The sequence below is a fragment of the Pleurodeles waltl genome, chromosome 7 (assembly GCF_031143425.1).
Source record: "Pleurodeles waltl isolate 20211129_DDA chromosome 7, aPleWal1.hap1.20221129, whole genome shotgun sequence".
NCBI lineage: Eukaryota > Metazoa > Chordata > Amphibia > Caudata > Salamandridae > Pleurodeles > Pleurodeles waltl.
Genome location: NC_090446.1, coordinates 539,326,958 through 539,343,052, shown reverse-complemented (window position 1 = coordinate 539,343,052; position 16,095 = coordinate 539,326,958).

The window sequence follows — 16,095 nt, the reverse complement described above, 5'->3', positions numbered from 1 at the left end:
ATAACCAGCACTTCTTCAAGAGGAGGATCATCTCTAAGCCATAGCTCCTCCCGTATTTTTTCAAGGTGACACCCCAACATAAATTGATCCCTGATTCTCTCATCTGTAAAAACTCCAAACTTACAGGAAGAAGCAAGACGACGAAGATCAGTAACATAATTTTCAATGCATTCACCTTCTCTTTGCAAACGCTTCCCAAAGTAGTAACGCTCTAAAACTGTGCAGACCTTGGGAAGATAATGGATATCCAACTTGCATATACAAGTTTCATATTCATTAAGATCTATTGCCTCACTGTCAGGAATGTCAGGCAAATGGTCAAACACCTCTTGCCCCTCTGAGCCTAGACAGTGAAGCAACAGGGCCGTTCTCCTTTCAGCACTCAAGGAGGTTCCACAAACTTTTGCATAACGTTCAAAAACTTTTTTACACTTAGCCCATTTAATGGGCGGCTCCCCAGGAGATGAGAGGAAAAATGGAGGTGCTGGTACGTTCTGCATAATGAGGAAAATATGTACGAGGTACTAACAACTAGACAGATTACAAAGGTTCACAATGTACATAACAGACGCCAATTGAAGTTAATAGCTCAAGTGCAGCAGTCACATGCTAGAAAGTTGTGCACTTTGGGGAAGAAAAAGGTGCACCTCAGCGAGATCCTTAAAACCAGAGATGGTGACGATCCATGACGAAGCAAGTTAGGACTTGCGCACTCGGGTAGAATCCTTTGTACAGAAAAAATGAGGTGAGTATTGAAGCACCGTAGGACACCAAGAAGAAAGAGCAGGCAGAGTTCTTTGTATAATCCAGTGGGACAAAAAAAACTGTATTCTAGCAACGTAGAAAATTGGGCAGCGGCATAGAAGTTTCATCAACATATGAGGATATTACTCATTGAAGTCTCTCAGTATTTATTTCTGAGTATAGTTTCCCACTGTTTATTTTCGTTCTCTCTTAATGTCGAATGTTTGAGAAGAAAAGGGAAAAAGAGAAAAAAAAAATACACCTGTAATTGACCGGGAGAAAGCTCAGCAAAGGGTTAAATATAAATGACATTTAGGGGCTGATTCTAACCCCGGCGGTCTTCGACCGCCGGGGCGAGGGTAGGCGGGAGCACCGCCGACAGGCCGGCGGTGCCCCGCAGGGCATTCTGACCGCGGCGCTTTGGCCGCGGTCAGAAAGGGTAAACCGGCAAGCTGCGCCGCCATGGGGGATTCTGACCCCCCCTACCGCCATCCTGTTCATGGCGGGAAAGCCGCCATGAACAGGATGGCGGTAGGGGGGGTCGCGGGGCCCCCGTAAGAGGGCCCCGCAAGGTATTTCCACACTGAAATACGCGACGGGTGCTACTGCACCCGTCGCACCTTCCCACTCCGCCGGCTCGATTACGAGCCGGCATCCTCGTGGGAAGGGAGTTTTTCCCTGGGCTGGCGGGCGGTCTGTTGGAGACCGCCCGCCAGCCCAGGGAAAAACTCATAATACCCTCCGCGGTCTTCTGACCGCGGAGCGGTATTATGGGGGCGGAATTCTGGCGGGCGGCCTCCGCCAGAATTAGAATCACCCCCTTAGTCTTAAAAAAAAAACATTCATCAGGAGTCAGCTGTTAGAGAGTCTGAGTTGTTTGGTTACCATGGAGACACTCCAGGGGACTGGGTTGAATGTGCACAAACAGCCAGCCAGTCAACCTTGAAGAGATAATGAGGCCTGAATCAATATAGTCAGTGAAGGGTGAAGGGAAAGTTAAGCCTCCCAGAGAGCTGAAAGTCTAATCAAACATACCATCAACAAGCCGGTTTAAAAAATGCAGTCATCTGGCTGAATCCAATCTTTTGAAAAGTGCTCCTTCCATGGTTATGTTGAGCTTCAATTCTAATCCCACCTCTTCGCCAGTGAAGGAAAGTGAGTCCGAGGCACAGGAAACACAGGATACTTGTTTATTGCTGCTAAGTAACAGTATAATAAAGCTCAGCCATAACACGGAGCCACCAACTACCGCTCTCGCTGCTCTCCACTCTCCGTCCTCAGCATTCCACAGCCACGTCAGGGTTGACATCACCCTGGAATGCAGAGGATCAGAATACCATAGCATGGTCTTTCAGCTCTGCCCCACACACTAAAAGCTCTTATCCGAACGGCAAGCAAGAGGGCATTTGATTATTTTGGGTTTTGGGTTTACAATTGGGCCATGAGAGCATGTCTAACTCTCAAAATCATCCCACTTAGAATGGTGAGGGCTGCACTTGTTGGACTTGTAGAAAAATCTACGCGACCTAGACACATCTGAAAACTAAACATCTGGGTGAGTCCAGGGTGGTGTGCTTCATATGCCCCCTGCACCATTTTTTTACCCACAATGCTCGGCAAACCTCCAACTTTGCTTGAAATCACACATTTTCCCCACATTTTTGTGATGGAACCTTCCGGAATCTGCAAGAATCCACAAAATACCTACCACCCAGCATTGTTGCATCTATACCGATAAAAAGTCTGCCCTACTTGTCAGCCTAAATATGGTTTTTTTCAATGGTTCACCCTCAATATCAACATGTTTTTGGCTCTTTCTTGTCACAGGCATTTGGCCCACCTACACAATTGAGGTATGATTTTTATCGGGAGACTGAGGGGAACATTGGATGGTAGGAGATTTGTGCTGGTGCGATGATCCCACACAGAAATGTGGGGAAAATGTGATTTATTTAGCTAAATTTAAGGTTTGCTGAGGATTCTGGGTAAGAAAACATTGGGGGACCCACACAAGTCACACTTCCCTGGACTCCCTCGGGTGTCTAGTTTTCAGAAATGTCTGGCTTTGGTAGGTTTCCTTAGATGGCTACTGAGCCCAGGACCAAAAACGCAGGTGCCCCCGCGCAAAAACAGGTAGTTTTGTATTTGATCATTTTGATGTGTACACGTAATGTTTTGGAACATTTCCTGTCGCCAGGCCTACCCACACAACTGAGGTACCATTTTTATCGGGAGACCTGGGAGAATGCTGGGAAGAAGGAAGTTTGTGGCTCTCGTCAGATTCCAGAACTTTGGAGCACCGAAATGTGAGACTAAAGTGTTTTTTTGTCAAATTTTGAGGTTCTGGGTAACGGAACCTAGTGAGAGTGCCACAAGTTACCTCATCCTGGGTTCCCCTAGGTTGTCTAGTTTTCAGAAATGTCCAGGTTTGCTAGGGCTTCTTAGGTGCCAGAGAAGCTAGAGTCCAAAATCCACAGCTAGGCACTTTGCAAAAAAACATGTCAGTTTTATTTGTGAAAATGTGATGCGTCCATGTTGTGTTTTGGGGCATTTCCTGTCGCAGGCACTAGGCCTACCCACATAAGGGAGGTACCATTTTTATCAGGAGACTTGGGGGATGCTGGGTGGAATGAAATTTGTGGCTCCTCTCAGATTCCAGAACTTTGCATAACCGAAATGTGAGGAAAAAGTGTTTTTTTGCCACATTTTAAGATTTGCAAGGGGTTCTGGGTAACAGAACCTGGCGAGAGCCCCACATGTCACTCCATTCTGAATTCCCCTAGGTGTCTAGTTTTCAAAAATGTATAGGTTTGCTAGGTTTCCCTTCGTGCCAGCTGAGCCAGTGGCCAAAATCAACAGCTAGGCACTTTGCAAAAAACAGGTCAGTTTATATGTAAACTTACAAGGGGACGCAAATCGGTCAATGAACCTTTTGATTCGCAATTAAGATATTCCCACCATAACTCCAGTACATGCAGATCAATTATCAATAATTATTCAATAACATCAATGATCAATGATAACCAATGGCATTAGTAATCAATTGGAGTCAGTAATTGTCACACACCATGTCCTTTCAGTCATGAATAACCACACCTTTAGTAAAAGTTAGAATATTTATTTCCCCATTTTCACAATGCTAATGTCATGTAAGGTGATCTCAAATCAAATAATACACATACAGAAACATCACTGGCTGTCCAAAGCAGCGAAAGAAGCATAATATAATCAAAGCTTGAGCCACTTTACATTCTAAAGTTACAGTGCAATTGATTAACAAGGACTATGCGCAAATGATACCACATACATTTATTCAGCAAAGAAAAGACATCAAAAGTTACTCCATATAGTGAACTTCATTAGTGAGTAATCCCTATCTAACACCAGATTAGCATCAGCGTGTTGGGCTTCATGCAAAACAATTTAGTAAATACAAATTTGGAAAACACCTCACTATGGCTCTACCAAAATAGTGCAATTGGCACCTGGAAAGAAAAAAAGCAAATAGTCTTAAGTAACACATCAGTAATAATATACCTCTCCTCAAATGGATAGGCAAGCTAAGATAGTCTTCGTCATCAAGACATCAGTTCGATCAGCAAGGCATCAGGATTCAGCATCAAAGTTCAGAAAAAGACAAAGTCTAAGCAATTCGGAAGAAAAGAGGTAAACCCTCAAGAAGAATGGGGAGAATAGCACACCTCCTCTTGGTGCAGTCCGGCTAAGTTATATTTCCTAAAACTACTTTCCAAGTCCCTATTGGTCAAGGGATCGCACGTTCACACTTTGTCCAATAAAACTAAAACATCAAGGCCCATATTTATACTTTTTGACGCACAACTGCGCCAACGGCTAACGCCATTCCAACGCACCATGCGGGCGCCTTATTTATGGAATGACGTTAGCCGGCGATGCGGACTGGTGTGCGTCAAAAAAAATGACTCGCACCAGGCAGCGCCGGCGTATGGGAAAATGGAGGTTGGGCGTCAAAAAATGGGGCAAGTCAGGTCTGAGACAAAATTCAGGCCTCAACCCGATTTGCGCCATTTTGTTTTGACGCCCAACCTCCATTGACATGACTCCTGTCTTAGCAAAGACAGGAGTCATGCCCCCTTGCCCAATGGCCATGCCCAGGGGACTTATGTTCCCTGGGCATGGTCATTGGGCATAGTGGCATGTAGGGGGGCCCAAATCAGGCCCCCCTATGCCACAATTTTTTTTTAAAAAAAATACTTACCCCAACTTACCTCCACTTCCCTGGGATGGCTCCCTCCATCCTTGGGTGTCCTCCTGGGGTGGGCAAGGGTGGCAGGGGGTGTCCCTGGGGGCATGGGATGGCACCTCTGGGCTCCTTCCGAGCCCACAGGTCACTTAACGCCTGCCCTGACCCAGGCGCTAAAAAACGGCGCCCATCAGGCTGTGCATCGTTTCTTAAGGCCTGCCCCCTCCTGTGCGTCAAAATGACATCACAGTATAAATATGGGGCACAGGCCTTAAAGTCATTTTTTGGAAGGGAACGCCTACCTTGCATATAATTAACGCAAGGCTGGTTCCCCCTTCCAAAAAATGACGCATATGGTGGAATTTTGGCGCCCGCGGTGTCGGACGTCAAAGTATAAATATGGGGCAGGGCTTGCGCCGATTGTGCGTCAAAAAGTTTGACGCACATTCGGCGCAAACAGAGTATAAATATGCCCCCAAATCTATACTTTCTACTAGTAATCGGTTCACATGTCGCTGATGGGCTTCTCTTGTTATTTCCTCATCATCTGGCTCGTCAGGTAACAGTATGGTTGAATCTTATACTCCAGTCAGTGTCTCCACTGTTCTCCTCCTGAGAAAGTCAGTCTTACACACATTACACTCATTTTGTTACATTTAGCAAGAACAGCATATTCTAGCAATTGGTTCTCATGAGAAAGACTTTTAGCTATGAGCACATTTGATCAGCACAGTGGAAAATTACAACTTAATTCCCTAAGCAGACATTTCTTTAATCGGTTTAGAAATACAGCTTGACATGAGGCCGTGAAACTGGACATGTTGGTATTTTCAGCAACTCAACTTCCTCATCAGTCGGGCATATCACTTTCTTTGTGTGACTGGCATGGATCCAGTTTGGAACTCCAGCGTACTTCATAGCTGTGGTAGTTGTCAGAACTACCTGGAATGGTCCTTTCCAACGAGGCTCCAAACACGTTTTCCTCGCGTGTTTCTGGACCACAACCCAGTCACCAGCCCTCAGATTGTGCCCTGGATAATGGATCGGTGGCAGTGTGATAGCTTCCACCTGCTGAGAGAAAGAGCAAACCACATCAGCCAGACCTTTGCAGTAGTCCAACACCACATTATCTGTAATGTTGACAAGTGCATTTTCAGGCACCGCTGGCAAACTCATGGCTCTGCCTATAAGGATCTCATGCGGCGACAATCCTGTCTTCCTGTCGGGTGTGTTTCTCATGGTCATCAGAACTAAAGGCAGTGTGTCGGGCCATTTCAGATTTGTGGATGCACACATCTTTGCAACTCTAGACTTCAAGGTACAATTCATTTGTTGCACTAGTCCTGATGCTTCAGGGCGGTAACTACAATGCAACTTCTGCTCAATGTTCAATGCTGCACACAGTAATTTAATTACTTCATTGTTGAAGTTACTTCCTCTATCTGATTCTAAAGAGATCGGAAACCCGAAACGTGGTATCAGTTCCCTAAGCAGTAGTTTCGCTACTGTGAGACTCTAATTTCTTCGTGTAGCGTAAGTTTCAATCCAGTGGCTAAAAATGCACACAATCACCAACACATATCTCAAACCGCCACACACAGGCATTTCAACAAAATCCATCTGCATTCTGCTGAATGGACCTCCTGCTGTTCCAATGTGGCTTAAATTAACCACTGTCCCTTTCCCTGCAATGATTTGCTGGCAAATGACGCAACAATGGCAAACTACTGCAGCAACCTGTCTAAACCTTGGGTTGAACCAATCGTGCTTGAACAAATGAATCATGTCATCCCTCCCAACATGTGCTTGACCATGATAATACCCAGCCATTTGAGACAACATGCTATTTGGCAAAACCAACTGACTCTCTTCTGAAACCCACATTTCATCTTGTCGCTGTACACATTTCATTTTGCTCCGTGATCGTTTCTCCTCCCTGTCAACATTATTCTGTAACATTTTCAATTCCTCCAACATGTCAATTACTTTCAATGCAAAACTTGGACATGTTTCATCTTCTTCAGGTAACAGTTCCCACTTGTCTTTGAACAATATACAGTTCAATGCGCAAACCCTTGCGACTTCATCCTCATATCCATTTCCCATTGACACAGAGTCCTGTGACTTCGGATGTGCACTGCATTTCACCATGGCAATCTTTTTAGGCATTTGAATAGCATGCAACAGTTCTTTAATTCTCTCACCATTCCTCACTGGTTAACCAGAAGAGGTCATGAAACCTCTCTGTGACCACAACTGGCCAAAATCATGGACTATTCCAAATCCGTACTGTCTATCCGTATAGATGGTAACTTTCAGTTAAGCAGAAACATGGCACACTCTAGTAAGGGCTATCAGTTCCGCTACTTGGGCAGAATACACTCCTTGAAGCCAAGAAGATTTCAGGATACCAGTAATTGTGTACGCAGCGTATCTTGCTCTCAGTGTCCCTGTATTGTCTTTTAGACAAGAACCATCAAGAAAGATAATTTGGTCATTTTCTTCCAATTGAGTAATGTCAGATATCGGTTTTGTGCACAAGTCTGTTACTTCAATACAATCATGCTCAATGTTTTCCAAATTTTCAATTTCAACATTTCATAGGAAGTAAGGTTGCTGGGTTCAGTACTGTACATCTTTTCAATGACACATTTGGTGACCCTAGAATACTCATTTCATATCTGGTCAATCTCGCACCAGTCAAATATTGGGTTTTTGTCTTTGTAAGTAGGATCTCAATAGAGTGAGGGACCATTATAGTCAAGTGATATCCCATCACAATGCCCTCACACCGTGTAAGGCTTTGTCCAACCGCTGCAACTGTGCGCAAACAACCTCGTAAGGCTGCTGCAACTGGGTCCAAGTTAGCTGAAAAATATGCTACTGGGCAGTTTACACCTCTATGGACCTGCATCAAGACAGACAATGAACATGAATCACATTCATGACAAAACAATGTGAAAGGTTTAGTTTAGTCAGGCATACCGAAAGCCGGAGCCTTGCACAGACTCTCTCTCAATTCAGTGAACGCTTTCATTCCAGCCTGGTCTAACACTATAGGATCAGTGACTTCTTTATGAGTCAGCTTCTGCAATGGTCTTGAAATGACTGAAAAACTGGGAATCCATTGGCGATAGTAACCTACCATCCCTAGAAACATCCTGACTTCTCTCTGTGTGGTCGGGGGATTCATCTGCAATATGGTTGTAACCCTTTGTCTGGATATCTTTCTCGATCCCTTCTCAACCCGGTGACCCAAGTATTTCACTTCTTTCTGACAGTATTGTAATTTAAGCGGGGACGCTTTATGACCATTTTTTCCCAAATGGTTCAGCAAAGCAATCGTGTCATACTTGCACTCTTCACTTGTTATGGACGCAATCAGCAAATCATCAATGTACTGTACCGAGGTCGATTGGAAAGGCAATTCCAATGACTCCAAATTCTTTTTCAAGATCTGACTGAATATGAAAGGTGACTCTGAAAACCCTTGAGGAACTCAACACCAACAGTAAACTTGGTCCAAAAATGTAAAACAAAAGAGAAATTGGCTGCCCTCATGAAGAGGCACAGAAAAGAAGGCTTGCGACAAGTCAATGACAGTGATCCATTCAGCATCACACGGATTCTGAAACATTATCACAGCTGGATTTGGCACCACGGGGCAACATTTGACCACAATGTCATTTACTTTTCTCAAATCCTGGACAATTCGAACTTTCCCACAGGGCTTTTTCAAACCCATTATCGGTGAATTACATGGGCTCCTCAACACTTCCTTGAAAACCCCTTGTTTTACAAATTCTGCAATTATTTGGGCAACCTTCATGAGAACATCCTGTGGTATGTGGTACTGGGGAATTTGAGGAAAAACAGCATTCGGCTTTACAGTAACCTTAACTGGCTCAACTCCCTTTATCAGACCTATCTCTTTTCCTGTCGGATCCCACACCTTCTCCTTGACCGTTCCCTGTAAATCAGGATGGAGCTCCTTCACTGTGAATACTGGAAAAAATTAAATCAGAGGGTATTCCTCATTTATTGTCTTGCACTCGGTCTCTGGTGCCTGGTCATCTTCATCATCGCTATTCATCTGAATCTCAATTCTATCATTTGAACAAGTATTTGAGCATTTTGTTTTATACAGCAAGTCTCTTCCCAGTAGGGGTACTGGACTTGAATCACAGACTACGAATTTGTGCAATCCCTGGAAGCTGACAGTTTTAACCTGAAGTGGTTCTGTAATAGGGTTAGTCAAATACTGATTTGCTACCCCTACAATCTGAACTGTTTTACCTGGAAGGGGCAAGTTCAGAACCTCAACTGATCTTACTGTAGAACGTGTAGCTCCTGTGTCAAGCAAGAATGAAACTCTGTGGCCCATGACTTTTCCCTTCACATAGGGACCTCTCTGATCTACTTCTAAGGAGGTTACAAGCACACATGGCTCCTCATCTGAACTTTCGCTCATCCAATCATTGTTTATTCCATTCTCACTGTGTAACGGAATTGGTGTACTGTGTTATTACTTTGGTTAAGCTTCTTACCTGTGACCTGTTGAGAAAGCATCATTTGTTGCTGTTCCATTGGAGCATGAGGTATTTGCATTTTCTGTCCAGGTAACATGGGAACCTGCTGCTGCACTGGCTGCAACTGCGTCATTTGCACATGTGGCATTTGCACCTGCTGCATTGGTTGAAAATTCTGCACTTGATTCACATTAATTTGTAAATTTCATTCTCAGTCCTCTCATGTTCTGGAATGAATTGGCATCGTTAGTTTGGTAAACACCACCTTCCTGCACCAACATTGGACACTCCCATTTCCAATTTACGGTAGCTCCGCAGGCATGACAAGGCAATAAATTCTTCATTCCTTGAACATCATTGTGATCCACCTCAGTACCCAAATCAGGACCACGATTCACATGACCTCTGCGACCTCTACCTCTCACCTGGGGTTGAAACACCATGATTCCCTGCTGCTGTTGTGATAGCTGTTATGGAAAGTTTCCTTGCATGCCTGTCTGAGCAGCTTTAGTCTGCATCACCATCGCCTTTTCTTTCAGCTTTCTCTGCTTCAACTCAATTTCATCACTACACTATTTTGCATACTACAACACGTCATCAATGGGCTTTGCTTGCCAGCAAATCAAATGACTCTTAATCATCTAGCTAATTTCAGGTTTCAATCCTTCCACAAATCTGAACACAAACTGAATCATGTCCTTCGCCTCAATTGTCTCAGTACCACTGTAATGCTTGAACGCCTGTAACAACCTCTCATAATACTCATGTATCGACTCCTTTGCTTCCTAAGCTGTCCTGTCAATTTTCTGCCAATCAATGTTCTTGGGCGAAATTCTCTTTTTCAAAAATTCAATTACCTTATAGTAATATTTCGTTACCTCGGAAGACGGTGCACCTGTAATTTTATCTCTCTCTGGTTCTTTTGTTGGCCAATCTACACTCCTCTTACATTCTATCCACAGATCAGCTGGGACTACTATCTCTAATAAGATGTTTAAGTCCTCCCACAGGCACTTTGCAAGTTTAACAAACCTATCTGTCTGCTGGTACCATTCTACTGGGTTGTCCCTCAATTTTGGATAATCATTTGTAAATGACAGAATATCACTTCTGCTCCACGGGACATGAACAAAATTCCCTCCTGGAATCTCTCTCATTTGCAAAATATTCACTGGATCTTGACCTTGCTGCACATTTGCAGTCAGCGCCACAGAGTCCCTTTTCCCTTTGTCCCTTTTCTCTACCCATCTGCCTTCCCATTTGTCTAATGCTCCCCAAGTCTGGGCACTTAGAAGTAATTCCCTAAGGTGTGTCTTCATTCCGGCAGATCTAATGTGTTCAAAATCTTTAGTCTCAAAATCTAATCTGTAACTGCTTTCCAAATGCTTTGTTTTCTCTATTTCTATGCCGTACCTCTCTGCCAGGTCTGCCAGCTTCTGATGCACTTTGCTCACTTCCCTTGTAATCTTCGGGCACAAATATCTCAACACTGCTTCTTTGTAGGATTCTAACCTGTTCACACCCATACCTCCCTGAATGAGCTCACCCACTTCCATGCTTAGCCTAGCGTAATTCAAAAACTCCTCTCCCTTAGGGGCACCATGCCGGGTATTCAGCTTGTCTAACCATTCTGTCAATTGTTGGGCTGTCATCAACTGCAACAAAATGTTGCTGGCTTGGGCAGGTGGTACCTGTTGCACCAAACAAAAGCAAAAGGAGGGGCAATGCGGGAGGTTTGGAGAAAACAACTCCTGGTCCAGTGTGTAAGTCTCCCAATAATAGATCCAAATAATATACACACAGTTCCAAAACAACAAAAAAGGGGTTCTCTAGACCAAAGGTTTCCAAAAAAAGGGGAAGTAATATGCTTGAAGCAAGAGCCCTCACTCACCTTCCGGTGACATGCTTCATCATAGGGCCATGCTCCTCGTCAGGCCGGCAATGCAATGCCTGACGGGCCCCACAGATGGGCTCTTTGCCGGAGGTCTTTTGAAAATTGTTGTGAAACCGGTCAAGACGTGAAGAAGGATTGGTATAGAAAAAGTTAAAAATGACTAGGGGTAAAAAATAACTATTTATTCTGATATTAAAACCCCTGACATGATTAAAAACAATGAATAGGGATATGGTAAAATAATGTCTACCCTCCCTAAAAAAAAATATACAGTTTAATAAGTCTCGTAGTGAGAAAGGTACAAAGGGAGAGAACACAGAATCCCTGTGTCACTCAATCAAAGGGTCAACATGTTTCTCGTTTTTTTTAGTCAATAATGATCTCATGCGATTCTTCAGGACCTTAGTACGTACCTAATCCTTATGAAAAAAATATTAATTTGAGTCCCCTACTAGGGAAGTCAAAAACCTAAAAGGTAAAAAGGAAACCAATATCAAAGAGTTACTTATTCATCAACAGTTGTATTTATTACTATCCCAAACAGTTACCCTATACCCTCGTGGAGGATCCCAAAAAGGTGCCGGGTGACAAGGTGCCATGGTGATCGACTAATAAGAAACAACTGATGAAGGTAAATCAATGCTTACTCTCCAAATATTACTGGTGGGCCCCACCGGGGAAGCATCAGGCTCAGAAATACACTACGGTCTAAACATATACATATATAAAAGAAGCTTTAAATGACACATGGACTGGGAAGATTATTATCTTATCAAAAACCATGACAGGCATGATGTAGAGCAGAAAACTAACTTCCTATAAAGGTTAGAAAAGAGTGGTACTCCTCTGATGATGAGAAAGAGGAAATAAGAACAATAATCAAAATTCTCAAAACGGAAAACCAAGCCCCAGCTGTGGGACAGTTGCATACTCAAATACAATAAGTAATAATAATGCAAGGGTAATCGCACACGTTGTATCATATTTATAGAAAAAAACGTCAGCACCCAAGGCCCTCATAAATACAGTGTAAATTTGTAAAACGGCATGTGGAGCAAGCTAAACAAACCCTTCTGACTATAGAAAAAAGGGAAAATTAGCGCGCAGGAAAACTAGCACGTTTGCTGCACGGCCTTCACTACGAAGTAACCGTGCGTTTATCTGAAAAAAAGGTGAAAAGAAGAAACCGGTCCGTCAATTACGAGCCGAACACCACGTATACAGGACGAACTCAAAACGAGGGGGCGAGGATGGTGAGAACGCGCATAATCTGCAGCGCATCTCACCTAACTACAATATCTGTACAAAGTGCCCACCTCACTTGACCCGGCCATAAGGATACGGGCAAGCTGGCCGGTATCTAATTCGAGTCGTTTTCAAAGTAACAAGGCTCGATCTAGAAGTAAAGGAACACAAAGGGGGGGAGGGAAAAAACGGCACTAAGAGTAACGTTGGCGAAGGATATCTATGGAAGCACATACTTGGATTGGAACCATGAGTGTTGGTTCACCTAGGAGCACTTTCAGTCCCCTGAACTCAGAATGATGTTCACATGGGGTCTGCTTAAATGACATGGAAAAGAGAAGAAGGACTCATGAATTCAAGAGTGTGTGGAAAATGGAAAAAGGACAAAACTGTGTCGGCCATTTGTAAAGAGGTGATCTACCAGAGTTGCCAAATGGTAGTAAAGGGGATGTATACCTGGTATTATGAAAAGAAAGAAAAGACAAAAAAGGTGGGGGGGCGGGGCCTGTGTTAGGAGATCTGGATGTCAAGGATTGACAATATCCATTATAAAGGACCAATGTAAAAATCAGAGTGAAAGTTACAAAGACCCGGAGGGACTAGATTATCAATGGATAAAACTGGTCCACGGGATTTCATCATTCAGTCCAGACAAATGGGTCTTGAGCCTAAAAACCCATCGTTGTTCCTTTTCAAAAAGTCTGTCCGTACAATCTTTGTTGTCTTTAATAGTTTCTAGTATGATCCATCTGATATTGTCTGGAGAGTGTCGTTTTTCAATAAAGTGGTTAGTCAGTTTTGTAGCAGACCTCTTGCATCTGATGGTACTTCGATGTTCGTTGATTCGTGTTTTCACCATTCTCGTTGTCATACCTATGTACTTCAAATCGCATGGACAAGTAATCATGTAAATACAGTTCTTTGTACAACAGTTGGTATGCGATCTCAGTTGCCATTTCTTAGATTCACCGAGGTCCACTTCATAGGTGCTGCTAGTCATCGGGCAGACGTTGCAACCACCGCACGGGTGGTGGCCTATAACTTTCAACCATTGGCTACGACTGGGGTCGTCAGTAAGTTGGTGATGTATGGGTCTAGTATGGACCACCAGATCTTTAATGTTGTGAGTTCTTTTAAAGGCGAATAAGAGGCATTCTAATGTCCCGCCTGCACTATTGACAATAGGCCACAATCTCCGGACAATGCCCTTAATCCGGTTGCTCAAAGGGGTGTACGTAGTTACACATGTAAGTCTGGATTGTTGTATACGAGTATTGCTAGCCCATAAAGTTTCCCTAGGGATATTACTGTCTCTTTTCTTCGCTTGCCTCACATTCCTTACCGGGTAATTGCGTTCGCCAAGTTTCTGACACAGGGGTTTGGCTTGGAGATGAAAGTCATTGGTGTCCGAACAGTTCCGTCGTATCCTGAGGAACTGCCCGAACAGAAAGTTATCTCGCAATGCCTTAGGATGGTGGCTATTGTAGAGTAAAAGACTGTTCCTATCTGTGGGTTTATGGTACACAGAGGAATGGAGGTACCCGTGATTCGTAGATCAAGAAAGGATACCTCTTGGTCAGAAATATTAGAACTGAAACGAAGGTGGGTATCCAAAGTATTCACCCATTGTGTGAAAGCTACTGCTAGTTCACTGCTGCCCTTCCAGATCACTAATATGTCGTCAATATAACGACGCCATAGTCTAATGTTGGAAAAGAACGGTTGCCCAGGGGTGAGTATGTGGCGTTGCTCGAAGGAAAACATGTATAGGCAGGCCAGGCTGGGCGCAAAGGTACTCCCCATGGAAGTACCCTGTATCTGATGGAAGAGATGTGTTTCGAACTGGAAGAAGTTCTCTGTAAGTGCCACACTTGCACATTGCATAATGAAGCTCACTGGAGTATTGTAGGTCCAAGTTTCGGTCAGAAGTAGTTCCTCTACAGCAGCTAGAGTCGCTTCTTGTGGGATATTTGTATACAAGGCTTCCACGTCGAGGCATATCAATATGTCTGTGGGACCTGTATCGTTGACATTATTGAGTAAAACCAAAGTGTCTTTAGTATCTTTAACAAAAGTGGAAGTTTTGTGAACAATAGGCTGCAGGAAGAAGTCACAGAATTTGGACAAAGGTTCCAAAAGAGAGCCAATCCCAGACACTATCGGGCGACCTGGGGGTGGGATGTTTTTATGGATGTTAGGGAGGCAGTAAAAGTACGGAATCCTGGGACTCTTAGTGTCCAGGAACTCGGCTTCCTGTTGGGTGATCCACCCTGCTGACTCTGCTTCAATTATCATTCCACGTATCATACGCTGTAGCCGGGGAGTTGGATCTGTTGAAATATGTCGGTAATAAGTTTCATCACTAAGTAGTCTAAGGCATTCCTGTCTATAGTAAGTTGTATCCATAACCACGATTGCACCTCCTTTATCTGCAGTTTTTAAAGTAATATCAGGATTGTGTGATAAAGAATGTATGGCTGCGCGTTCCAAACTGGACACATTTTGAAAAACTCGAGGAGATACTAATTGTTGAATCTCATGACAGACTGCCTTCTCAAAAGTAAGTACCTCTATCGGAATCGAGGTCGCAGGAGGCGTGAAAGTCAAGGGGTTCCTTAAGTTAGTGTAGTATCCTTCAGTGGCTGGTCTTTGAAGAAGAAATGTAATCTAATCTTGCGAAATAGAGTTGTCATCTCGCAGTTCAATCTAAACTGGTCTCCCTTTGGAGTAGGCACAAACCCCAGGCCTTTCTCTAAGACCGCCATCTCTGGGGGGGGTGAGGGTGGAACTGGAAAGATTGACGACTAGGTTCTCTTTTGTGCTGTCACACTGCGGCTCCTGGTCACCATCTGTGGTTCTTCCTGTGCCCAGTGAACATTTCTTCCTCTCCTTCTGTTTCTGCCTCTGCCTCTGCCTCTGCCTCTGCCCCGGCCTCTTCCTAAAAAAGGATTGAAATTGTATTGAGGTTGGGGCTGGAAAAAAGGCATAGGCATAGGTTGCCATGGTGGAATCTGCTGGTACGGAAAAGGGGAGTTGTAGTGAGGAGGTGGAATATAACGATTCCGGTTAGTCCTCTGTCCCTCATCGCTACTCCAATCATCTGAGCTTTAACTATAATGTGGTACATGAGTCTTGCGTTGTGGGATATCAGAATTCTCTGAAGTCTCAGAAGTACCCTTACAATGATAATCATCTTTCGTGTAGGGGTAAATTTTCTTCCTACTGAAACGTTTAATATTTTTCTGCAGTTTATTGATCTTCTGTCTTGTAAGGTATTCCTTAGTCTCATTAAGTTCCAGGTGAATTTCTGCTAAGCAAGACTTAAACTGAGAAAGGTTGACTGAGGTCTTCATGGCCATCTCAGTGATGGAGATCTGAATAGTGATAGAGTCTGCCAAACGTTTAGATGTGTTGATAATCAAGATCAGCCAATCCCGAGTACATTTCCATGAAATCTGTGA